The following is a 10192-nucleotide window of genomic DNA, read 5'->3' as shown; positions in this document are numbered from 1 at the left end:
TAAGCAAAACATCCCCAGTGCTGATGATACCCATTTCCAAGAAACCCCTCACTGCTGTATAGGCATTGGCTTGTAACTAATGAAACTGAGTTATCTGTAGGAGAAGCAAGGCTTGAGGTTAACAAAAACATCTCAAGTCTCAGGAAAAGGGCTTAGCTTTTGGCCTGCAGCATGTCCTGGGCAGACCTATGTTTTATACGCAGAAAGATCAGTTACTTTACTCCCTGCCTACACAGTCATGCTATTGGTCATACAGCTGAGAATTTTCACTGAATAAATAGATTTTCATTATATATTTAGCCAGCTAGTGAGATTCTATTGGAAAGTATGTCTCACCTGTCTCCCACCTCATCAATAACCAAAACAAAGTGTTAATGCAATGATATGCTAAGGCTCGAACAGTTAGAGTAGGCAAAGCCTTTACAGCTGAGAGAGAAAGGGGAAAGAAAAGTATACGAACAAGTTAGTGTTTTAAAGCTTCTGGGTGAAGTTATGGGCTCTCTGTTGAATCAGAGTGGTGTGACAACTGTCTCCCAGTGATGTACATGGCTACTTGCCACGTATCCTGGTAGCTTTGGGAAAGGAAATATAGTACAGTATGCAAACTAAATTATCTTGTTGAAGGCTTTGGCTCAACCCTCTGTAGTGTGAAAGGTTACTTCTTATCAAGCACAATGGAGACTTTTAGTGTATATAGCAAAATCACTGCTGACAGTGAGGATTTTGTTCTGTATGTTTCACAGAGATGCAACTAATAAGGGGTTGGATTTGTGATCTCTTAATACCTAGCAGCAAATAATGTCAGCTGTCAACAACTTAACCTCACTTGAGAGGTAATGCACTCAGTTGTTCTGTTGGGGCTTCTGTTTCAGCTGCCCCTCAGTCACAGTACAAAGTACTTCACTGTTTCTGTCACTGTTTGCGGCCTGCTTGTCCGAGCCTCGCCCAGCATGCTGCTTTTTCTGTGCTTGGGTCCTGGGGCAGTTGCAGGTAGACACCAAACAAGTACAATGCTGAGAGGCAGACACATTTGGCACTCATAACCTAAGTTAAATTTCTATCTCCCCTTTAGAGATCTGAAGTATCAAAATGATAACTTCAGGGATGAGGAACAAAATCTGATTCTCTGTCAGGACGCTTTTTGAACAAGCACACAGAAACCTAACAGTGTATTTCCAGTTCTGCATAGGATATGGCCAGTTCCTAGACTTTTCATATTTAAAATATGAAAGGAGTGTTTTCATGCATAAAGTGATTTTACACCAGTATTCCTCCACCCCAGTCTCTATTATGGCCTCTATCACCAAGACCCTACTGCTGTCCTTAAGCTAGAGGATCTGAAAGAAGGGGGAACAATCCCATGGTAATTCAGAAGACCATCTCCCCAGTGGAACACCCACTGCACCTCATTTTAATTGCTAGCACATTAAGCAGATAAACAAACTCTCAATGATTGCATATGCATTTCACTGGTTATGGAGCTGTTCTGGAAAGGGCTCAGGTTAAACACAGAAAATACAAGTTTGTGCAAGAAGGTGTGGCTAGTAGCTAGTTATTGTTTAAAAAAAAGGACACCATCTACTATAAAACAGTGGCAATTCAAAATCAGTGAGACAAAAGTGTTTTGATCATTTGGCTAGTACAGTACATCTTTTAGATGTAGGTGGTTCCTCAAAAATTATTCTGGGAGCCTTCCAATTTTACAAGGCTGGAGTAAATTTCTAAGTAAGCATTTCAAGGCCAGCACAGAGAAACAATTTTGATTTTAGTTTGAAAACAGATCCAGAGGGGAAAAAGTGTAAATACTCCATTGTAATTTCATATGATCTTCTTTAGTTTGTATTACGCATAGCTAACCACAAGTCATTTCTAGTGTATCATCTTTTATAACAAAATCAGCACAGAACTACATACAGTGCAGTTTTCAGAAAATACTGACAAGTTTTTTTGAAACCTATTGAGGGTATTTTATAAAACACCAAGAAAAATATAAATTCCATCTTCTACATAATTATTCGCTGTAATGAATCTGTATTTGGTTTTAGTAGGAAAATGACTTCACGTATCACAGCAGTGTGAACAAGAGCTTGTGTGTGTGAGGAACAAAAGAGAACTCAGATTTTAAAAATGTGAATTTAAAAGGTAATTAAATAAAAACTGATTTGTGATCACATTTTTGTTCCAGAAAGGGATTTCTGTGTCCTGAATTGTCAAATGAAGAGAGTTACCCCACACTGTGATCCCTTACTTGCTTTTATCACATTAAATTGTCAGATCCTATCATATCATATTACATTTTCAGTTTTGTATTCTGAACGGCTTTCATGGGTTTTTTTCTATGTATCTATTAAGACAGGGAAAATCTTATCAACAACATTGTTCTATAAGGAGTCACCTCTAATTAATTTTCCCTTCTTGGTATGTTTTTGAAAACATTAAAAGAAAGACCTGCTTTTAAAACATGTTCCATATTTGATGGAGCCTGTATCCATAGAAGCTTTTATGACCTCTGGTCACATCGGAAATTTTTGATATTTCTCTGCTGAAAATGCTGTTTATTTGAATGGTTGCACATGAAGCTGGGCTCTTTTCAGACTTTCTGTGCAGGGTGTTTGTCACCTTCAGAAATAAAGAAAGACCAGATGAGTTGGATGCATAGTGCCCATGCAGCTAAATTGAGGTATGTGAACATCATTGCTCAGATAGCTCCATGATGTGTCAGAGACAAACCGGCCAAGTGAGTTAGAAATAGGGTAGGTACCAACCTGCCTGATGCCACTTAATCAAGTGCAGCCTCTGGGTGCTGAAAATACCACTTTTCCTCCTTCAGAGCTTTTCCTTACATAGAGCATTATCTTCTCTCTGGAGAATAGCTCCAGTTCATACCCCAAAACTCTGTACAAAGCATTTACATAACAGTCAAGTTGCCGTTTTCACCCTCTACAAGTATTGCAATGCCCTTTTTTAGTTCTTGGTGTCTTCTTTATGTTTAAATTAGAAGCCAAAAAAATTGCAAACAGCCCGCTCCAAATGCAGCTCTATCAATCTGTTTTGTCCTCCTTCTTCCTTTCTTTCTGTCTTTAAGTATGGTGATACTGGGGGTGGTTAATTCATAAGCCACATTTCCATTCTCCAGCATTTTTTTTTTTTTCTTACAGTGCAGTCAAGTATGTTTCAAAGAACTGTCCTGGATAATTTCCTTATCTCTGCTTCTTCTACGGATTTTCCTTAGAGGTGAATCAATTTCCAAACCAAGCTAAAAAAGTTAATGAGAAAGTTAAAGCACTAACCTCTTCTGAAAGCACCTTTTCTCTTCTAAAGCCTTCCTGTTCCTCAGTGCTTTGATGACCTGTAATTACCATTAATGGCAATATATTTCTTTAGCAGTCAAAGGGCAGAGAAAACATTTACATATGTCCCCACCTCAGTTTATGCTATTAGCTGGTCTTTTCAGGAGTGAAGAAACTGCTCCCATTGCCAGTCTGAGCATGCAGATCATTCAAATAATACAGAATTCACTGCCTGCGCTGTAGAAATGAGGAATGGTTCTAGGTTTCAGCACTCCATATAATACTTTTAAAACCAATGATATTAATTACATGGGCCAGGGAGGAAAAGGTGTTGGCCTCTAATTTTTGATTCCGCTTTCTTTCTCATGCAACCTGTTCTTTCATTTTTCTTTAATTTCAAGGAACAGATCCCCAAGCAAGGATCTCTTCCTGCTGGCTGGCAGCCATTCTTTATTATCTCGTGCTTTTAGGAGAAGAAATAGGAGAAGTTGTTGTCAGCCTTTGAGCTTCACAGTCTCAAAGTAACAGGGAAGTAAGAAACACAGGAGTGGTGCTGCTTGGACACCCTGACCTCACTATTGGGTGTCATCTTCAGAATAAGTCTTCATAACTTCAGCAGAGGTAGCTCAGAGCAGAAAGCTATCCTCTGTTCATTTGGTGTTTAGTTGTTCTCTGTAAGTGAAATTCAGCTTTTGAAGGCAGAAAGCAAAACCAACAAGATCCAAAGGCACTGCATGCTCCAGACATTTTATCTTACTCAGCCGGATGAACCCTGCAGACATGACGGCACTGGCTTCCAGCAGCAGTGGAAGGGCTCCAGACTGGGACTAGGCTCAGCCCAGCCAAGGCGAAGACAGCAGCCCAGGTATGAGGAGCTGTGAGATGTATTACTGTTCTGGCTCTTGGCCTGGGCTGGGGGCACACGTCAGGGTAGAGACAAGCTGATGGTGAGTTTGGTCTGGTATAAAGAAAGTCAGAAAGATGGGGGAGGGGTGTGGTGGAGAGTCAGAGGAGGCAGAAGGTGCGGGCTTGAAGCAACTCAGCCTGCTTTTGGGTCATGCCTTCACACCTGGAGATGATGCACCAGCACATTAGCTTTGGGAGTTTCTTGTGCTCTGTAGTGTCAATGATAACTGAGCTGCCTTTATTTCTCCCATGAGGAGGGTGACCCTCTTCCCTGTGAACTTCACTGGCTCATATGCAGCTGCTTGTGTTTGTGCTCAGCAAGCAAAGCTGAGTTGCTGCTGTTGAGCCAGACAGTGGCATCCAGAAATGGGGCTGTTGATCCTCTGTAAGTTGGCATCACATCTCTGCTCTCCAGTGCAAAGCTGTGTCAGCAGAGTGGTGCTCACTTTGGATGCGTGCTTTTGTACCCTAGATGCAAAACCACTTTAACCTGGGGGCACAGCCAGATACTTGCTGCTTTCATTGGAAGTGTAGGCTCTTCAGAGGCACTTTCTGTTCTTTGGGGGGTCCTTTGTCTTCTGTGCATGTGTGCAGGGAGCAGAAACACATTCGTTACTCGTATGGAAAGTGATGGGGTTTTCCTCAGCTGATGTCACATTTTGGTTAGTAAACAGAGAGAACTGGAAAAGGAATGACATATGCACTGGTAATTACTGCTTTCTGCAGAAAGGGTTGAGTTCAGATCTCATCCATTCTGTCCTACTGGAGAGACACCATCTCTTAATGCTTTTGATTGCTACCTGACTTGCATGTCATTCTGCTTTGGGACTTGCAGCACTGTGACTTGCTAACAGTTGTCAGTGGGAGGTCTGTGACTGGGCTGCTTGGTATGGAGATCACTTTTCTGGTCCCTCCCTCCCATTGCAAATGGTGGCTGCTTTAGAGCTGCTCAGTGTGATCCCCTTGAGGCTGGGGTCAGAGTCTTTCCTCAAGCTCCCTGGGCCTGCTTTTCCATCTGGCTAGTTTGTTTAGATGGCTTATAATTAAGGCAGAGCCAGTGCCTGCTTGCTGAGGAAAGGCCATCCTTGACCTCGATTAACCCTCAGTACAACTACATCTCCATAACCGTGCTGATGTCTCTATTCTTGTGGCCTTTCCCCACTCTGCTTTTTCAGTTAGCCACCCAGCACTTGGGATATCAGTCCTGTTTGGTCACCTATGGAGAACACGATGCCCTCAGAAACCCTGGGTGCTGTAACATGCTCTCCCTTCTGGCATGATACTGTTTAAACGGGTTGATAATCATGTCTATGTCGTAATAAGGCTGTGTGTCACATGGATTGTTCTCCCAGAAAATAAACCTTTGGGGATCGTAACTGGTTTGACCTCTTTGCGAGCAGAGTTTCTGGTTTTGCGGTGTGGCTTCACCCTGTGTGGGCAACTCTATCAGCATGGCTACCCCATAATTTTGTGGCTTGTCTTTCTGGAGCATATCAAGCCCTTCCAGTTCCTGAGCCATGTGATCCCATCCAGCAAACACACTCAGGCTGTGGAATGGCTTGGAGTTTGAAAAATGCGAAGATGAATCCAGAAACCCTCAAAATCCAGCCAAACTGGGTTTTCCATGAGTAAAAAAAAATAAGTTTCTTTTTCCATGTAAGTAAGAGGATGAGAGAAACTACACAATGTGTGCTCTCTGTATGGAAAAGGTAAATTTCTGAGTTGTGTTTTAACCAAATAGAAGGCAGAAAAAAAGCTCAAAGATTGTAACATGCTCAAGGCAAGGGACTAGTTAGAATAGTGAATCATGAAAGAATTGGCATGTGTAATAATTAATCCAGTGGCAACCTTTTTTTTGTGGTTCTGTCAGACTGGGTTTGGGTTTGGATGGCCAAAAGAAGGCCATAATAATGAAGTTTGCTGACAGGAAACCCAGGACAGAGAACCAGTCAGAGATGGGCTGAAATTTAACAGTGAAAAATTGTGCTCTTGTAACAAATGACAGGGATTTCTACTGCAAACTCATCAGCTCAAAATAACAAAGGAAGGGAAAGGCTTGAACAGACCAGCTGATCTCCAGGCAACTGTGAGCTATCCATGTGGCATGGCCAGATAACGGCAAAGATGAGTTTAAGTCAGGTCAGAAGAGACATTATCAGTAGAGACAGGGAAAGATTAGCACTACCCACCATGGGTATTGCTGCGATCACATCTGGAAAGCTGTGTTCGCGGTGCTGGCCATTCACAGTCATGTTTGCCCACATGCAGAATTGCACAGAAGCGCTGCTGGGGTGGTGCACATCTTGTGAGTGTGGTGCACACAGATGAGTGCAAACAGGGCACGAGTAAACATGGGCTGGATGTTAGGAGGTTTGTCATCTGGAAAGGGTAGCTTTGGGAACAGCCTTCCAGCAGTAACAGTAAATGACCTAGCTGACCTCAAGATAAATTTACCAAACTTGGTGAGAGGAATGTAGTGGTTTGCCTGCCTCTGACTGGCAGATATTGAGGTCGGTGAGAAAGGGTGCTGTGCTTTGGTCCTCTGCCCTGTTCTAATCTGCCTCCAATCAGAGGTTCAAGCCTGCAGCAAACTTTTACAACCAAGCTTCTTTCCCAAGACAACAGGGATGTTACAATGATAATGCAGATACCATGACCTCCCCTGAGCAGTGCCATCCATCCCCACATGAAAAGAGGGACAGAAGAGCTCTGAAAGAGCTTCAGAAAAAAATCAGTGTCACGAACTGGCGTGAAACAAATCCAAATATACCACGCTGCATTCAAAGCCACATCTCGTTGAGTCATTCAGAACATAGAACTGGAAATGGGGGCAGTTTGCCAATTTATTCAGCAGATGTACAGTCACAGCTGGTCAGCAGCTTTCTAAAATTACAATGGTCGTCTAAAACAGATTTTCTTCATGACCAAGCCACCTTTTTAATAGATTCAGTAAATAAAATGTTGTCCGGTAACATTCTTCCCAATTCTAAGGCAGTAAATTATCTTTGTGATACTGCTTTTTGATTCCTTCTACATTTTCTATTACTTTTCATAAATCTTCTTTTCTTTAAAAAATTATCTTTAATATATTTTTCTTTAAAACATTATCAGTAGAAAAACTTAGGCCACATTAAGTGTTTTCTGCCAATGGATGATATTTCTTAGGGCCTCCCAAGAAATCTGGATGCAATTTAAAGCCCATTCAAAATTTCTTTCTTATCTGGACTAGTTAACGTTGTCACTTTTTTTTTTCCACAGGAGGTAACAACTCACTGCTGGCTCACGTTTCTTCTCTGTGTGCTCTTCACTGCCTATTTTGTGAAGCTTAGCTTTCTTCCCATCTAGATTTGAGATGGCGAGGCATTAGGAAGCCAGAGAGATTATTGTACTTGCTAATGCCCTCACACAAGAGGAGAAGCAAATATCAAGAATTAACCCCTAGATACCTTCAGTGCTAAAATGAAGACAGATGCTTGTTCTGTCCTCCCCAAAGTCTGCAGACATGTCAAAAGTACATCATGGTTATGATGGTAGCAAAGGCAGTCCATACCAGTTGTCAATAAATCTCCCACTCAAACTGACTGTAAACCTGTTTTCCATGTTCACAGTTTGTGCATGTATACTTTTGGAAACGTTTTGCTCCACTCAAAGCCAGACTGAGTCTGAAGGCAAACAGAGCTTTGCAGAGGAAAGATGTTGATTTGCTTTGCAGCTTTGCCCGGAGCTCAGCTGATCCTGCCTGTTTTGGAGCACAGATTTCAATAATGGGAATGAACCAGCATGTCAGTCATCAGGGTCTTTATTTTAGCACCATTTAGCAGTTGCAACAGAAAAGGAAAATGAACAGAAAGAGGCATTCAGCTGGAGTTAGCTGAGTCTTAGTCTTTTGTCTAGAAAATCCTTAACTTCCCCATTGAAGTCTGGTAACAAATTAAAAACTTTTGTCTGCTTGCCCCTCAAAATCAGTTCGTGTCAATAACGCTTTTATCCTGGATAAAGGAAAAGGGAGTTGTAGGTTGAATTTACCATTCATTAAGGTAAATTCATTTACTCTTCTTTATATGGGGTTGAAAAGTGCTGCACAGTACAATAACAGTGCTTGGGGCATGGGCCTAGAAAGAGGAAGAGTAGAGAAATGCTGCTAACGTCCTGCTTCGGGAATGCCTTTTGAGTCTTGTATTGAAAGTGAAGAGTTATGAAAATCATCATATTTTCTTTGTATCTATATGAAGAATCCACTCAAACTTGAAAAACAAAAAAAGAATTAATCTAGAAAATGCTTGGGATGTTTTACCCTTCAGGTTTATGGATGTTTGCAGAGTCTGTTTGGTTACAGAGAGGTCGCAGCCAAACCTGTCTTGGCAGCGACAGGTGATGCAATGAGAAGCCCTGGCCCCAGACTGCAGTCTGAGGGGTTCAGGTTGGATGTAGAATAGCACACCTTCCCCTGGAGCTGGGAGCAGCCCTAGGACAGGTTCCCAGGAAGGTGGGGGGGTCCTCATCCCAGGAGGCATCAGTGAAAGCCCTAAAACAGCCCATGAATGAGGGACCAGTGGAACCCCACATGTAAGAGAAGGGAAAGCTTATTTTGAAGTGAAACGGGAGAAGGTATGACTCAAATTCCACAGACTGCATGCCAGGCAAAGATAGGGTCCAGGCAAGTTTTTCTTGGTTGTCATTGACGTGGTTGAAGAAACAAATCTTTGTGCTGCATATTCTTGTACAGAAACAAGCTGTATGTGGGGGAGCACTGCTTGATAACATGGTCAAACTCAAGCATTTTTCTTCTTACTTTCCTTGGGTGATTATGAGGTCTGCTGTGGTTTTGTTGAAGGTAGTGAGCTGGTCCTTTCAGGAGGCTTGAATTCAGGCTTCAGAGTTTCATAAATAGCAGGGTCTTATTTTTAAGTCACTGCTTTTATGACTGGGAAAATAGTGCTGTGCAGAATGGGAGTTATTTCTTTTGGCTTTCTTGACATTTACCCTGATTGAATGTCTGAGTTTGTTTCACTCATGTCAGGATAAAATCTTTTCTTTTTGGCAGACTTCCCTTGTTGGAATTCACTTTTGCATTTGATATGTCAGCGACGCACGCTGCACATTGATTTTGTAAAACCTTTTACTTAAAATGCCAGGATAATCATTTGCTTTGCTTCAGTGCTTGTCATTGTATCCCCTTTTGCTTAGGCACTGTCTGCACTTCTTCAGATGTGGATATGAAATGAGCCTTATTGAAATCTGGCTAGATCTGATCTGTAGCATTAATGGTACAAGGTGTTAGTACCGAAAACCATCATTTCAGAAGTTTCAGTACCTTTACTCCGTAATATGATGTTACACATGTTCACTACATTAACACATATGCCTTTGAGAGGTGGAAAAGGTTCTTCAATAGACCTACGACCTGTAACTATCAAATCTATCCACTTGTGAATTGAATTAGTATAAAATGGAGTCATATAACTATTTATCATCTTGAAAGGAATTTCTTGATCTTTATGAAAAAGCCACCTACAATTATCATTCAGCAATTTAAAATGCCAGTTGCTTTCCTTTCTGACACAGAAAATATGTCTATGTGTGTGGTAAAGGTATTTAATAATCACATGCTGCATTAACAGGATAGGAAAATTAATTCCATCCAATGTAGAAGTATAAATCTCATTAGCTGAATCAAGATTAATGTGACATTCCTGGTGAGTGAGTCTATTTTTGGGAAATCATGAGGTTGGAATAAGATTAAAATAAAAAAGGTGACACTTGGATCTTGTTGCTAACTGTAAAATATTCTCTCTTCCACAAAAAGGTTGCAGCTTGTTCCTTCGTAAAACCTCTGATTTAGCTTCCCTATAATTTTGGTCTGAGAAATTCCAGCTTAACTTCGAGGTTGAAGCAGACTATCTTACTACAAACAGACATTGCCTATTTTTGCAAAGCAAGTTTACAAAACAGGCTCGTTTGAAATGGTGGCTTGTGCCTTCCTTACATCACCCTTT

This window comes from Falco rusticolus, chromosome 9 (genome assembly GCF_015220075.1).
Source record: "Falco rusticolus isolate bFalRus1 chromosome 9, bFalRus1.pri, whole genome shotgun sequence".
Taxonomy (NCBI): Eukaryota; Metazoa; Chordata; class Aves; order Falconiformes; family Falconidae; genus Falco; species Falco rusticolus.
This window is presented reverse-complemented; position numbering follows the sequence as displayed.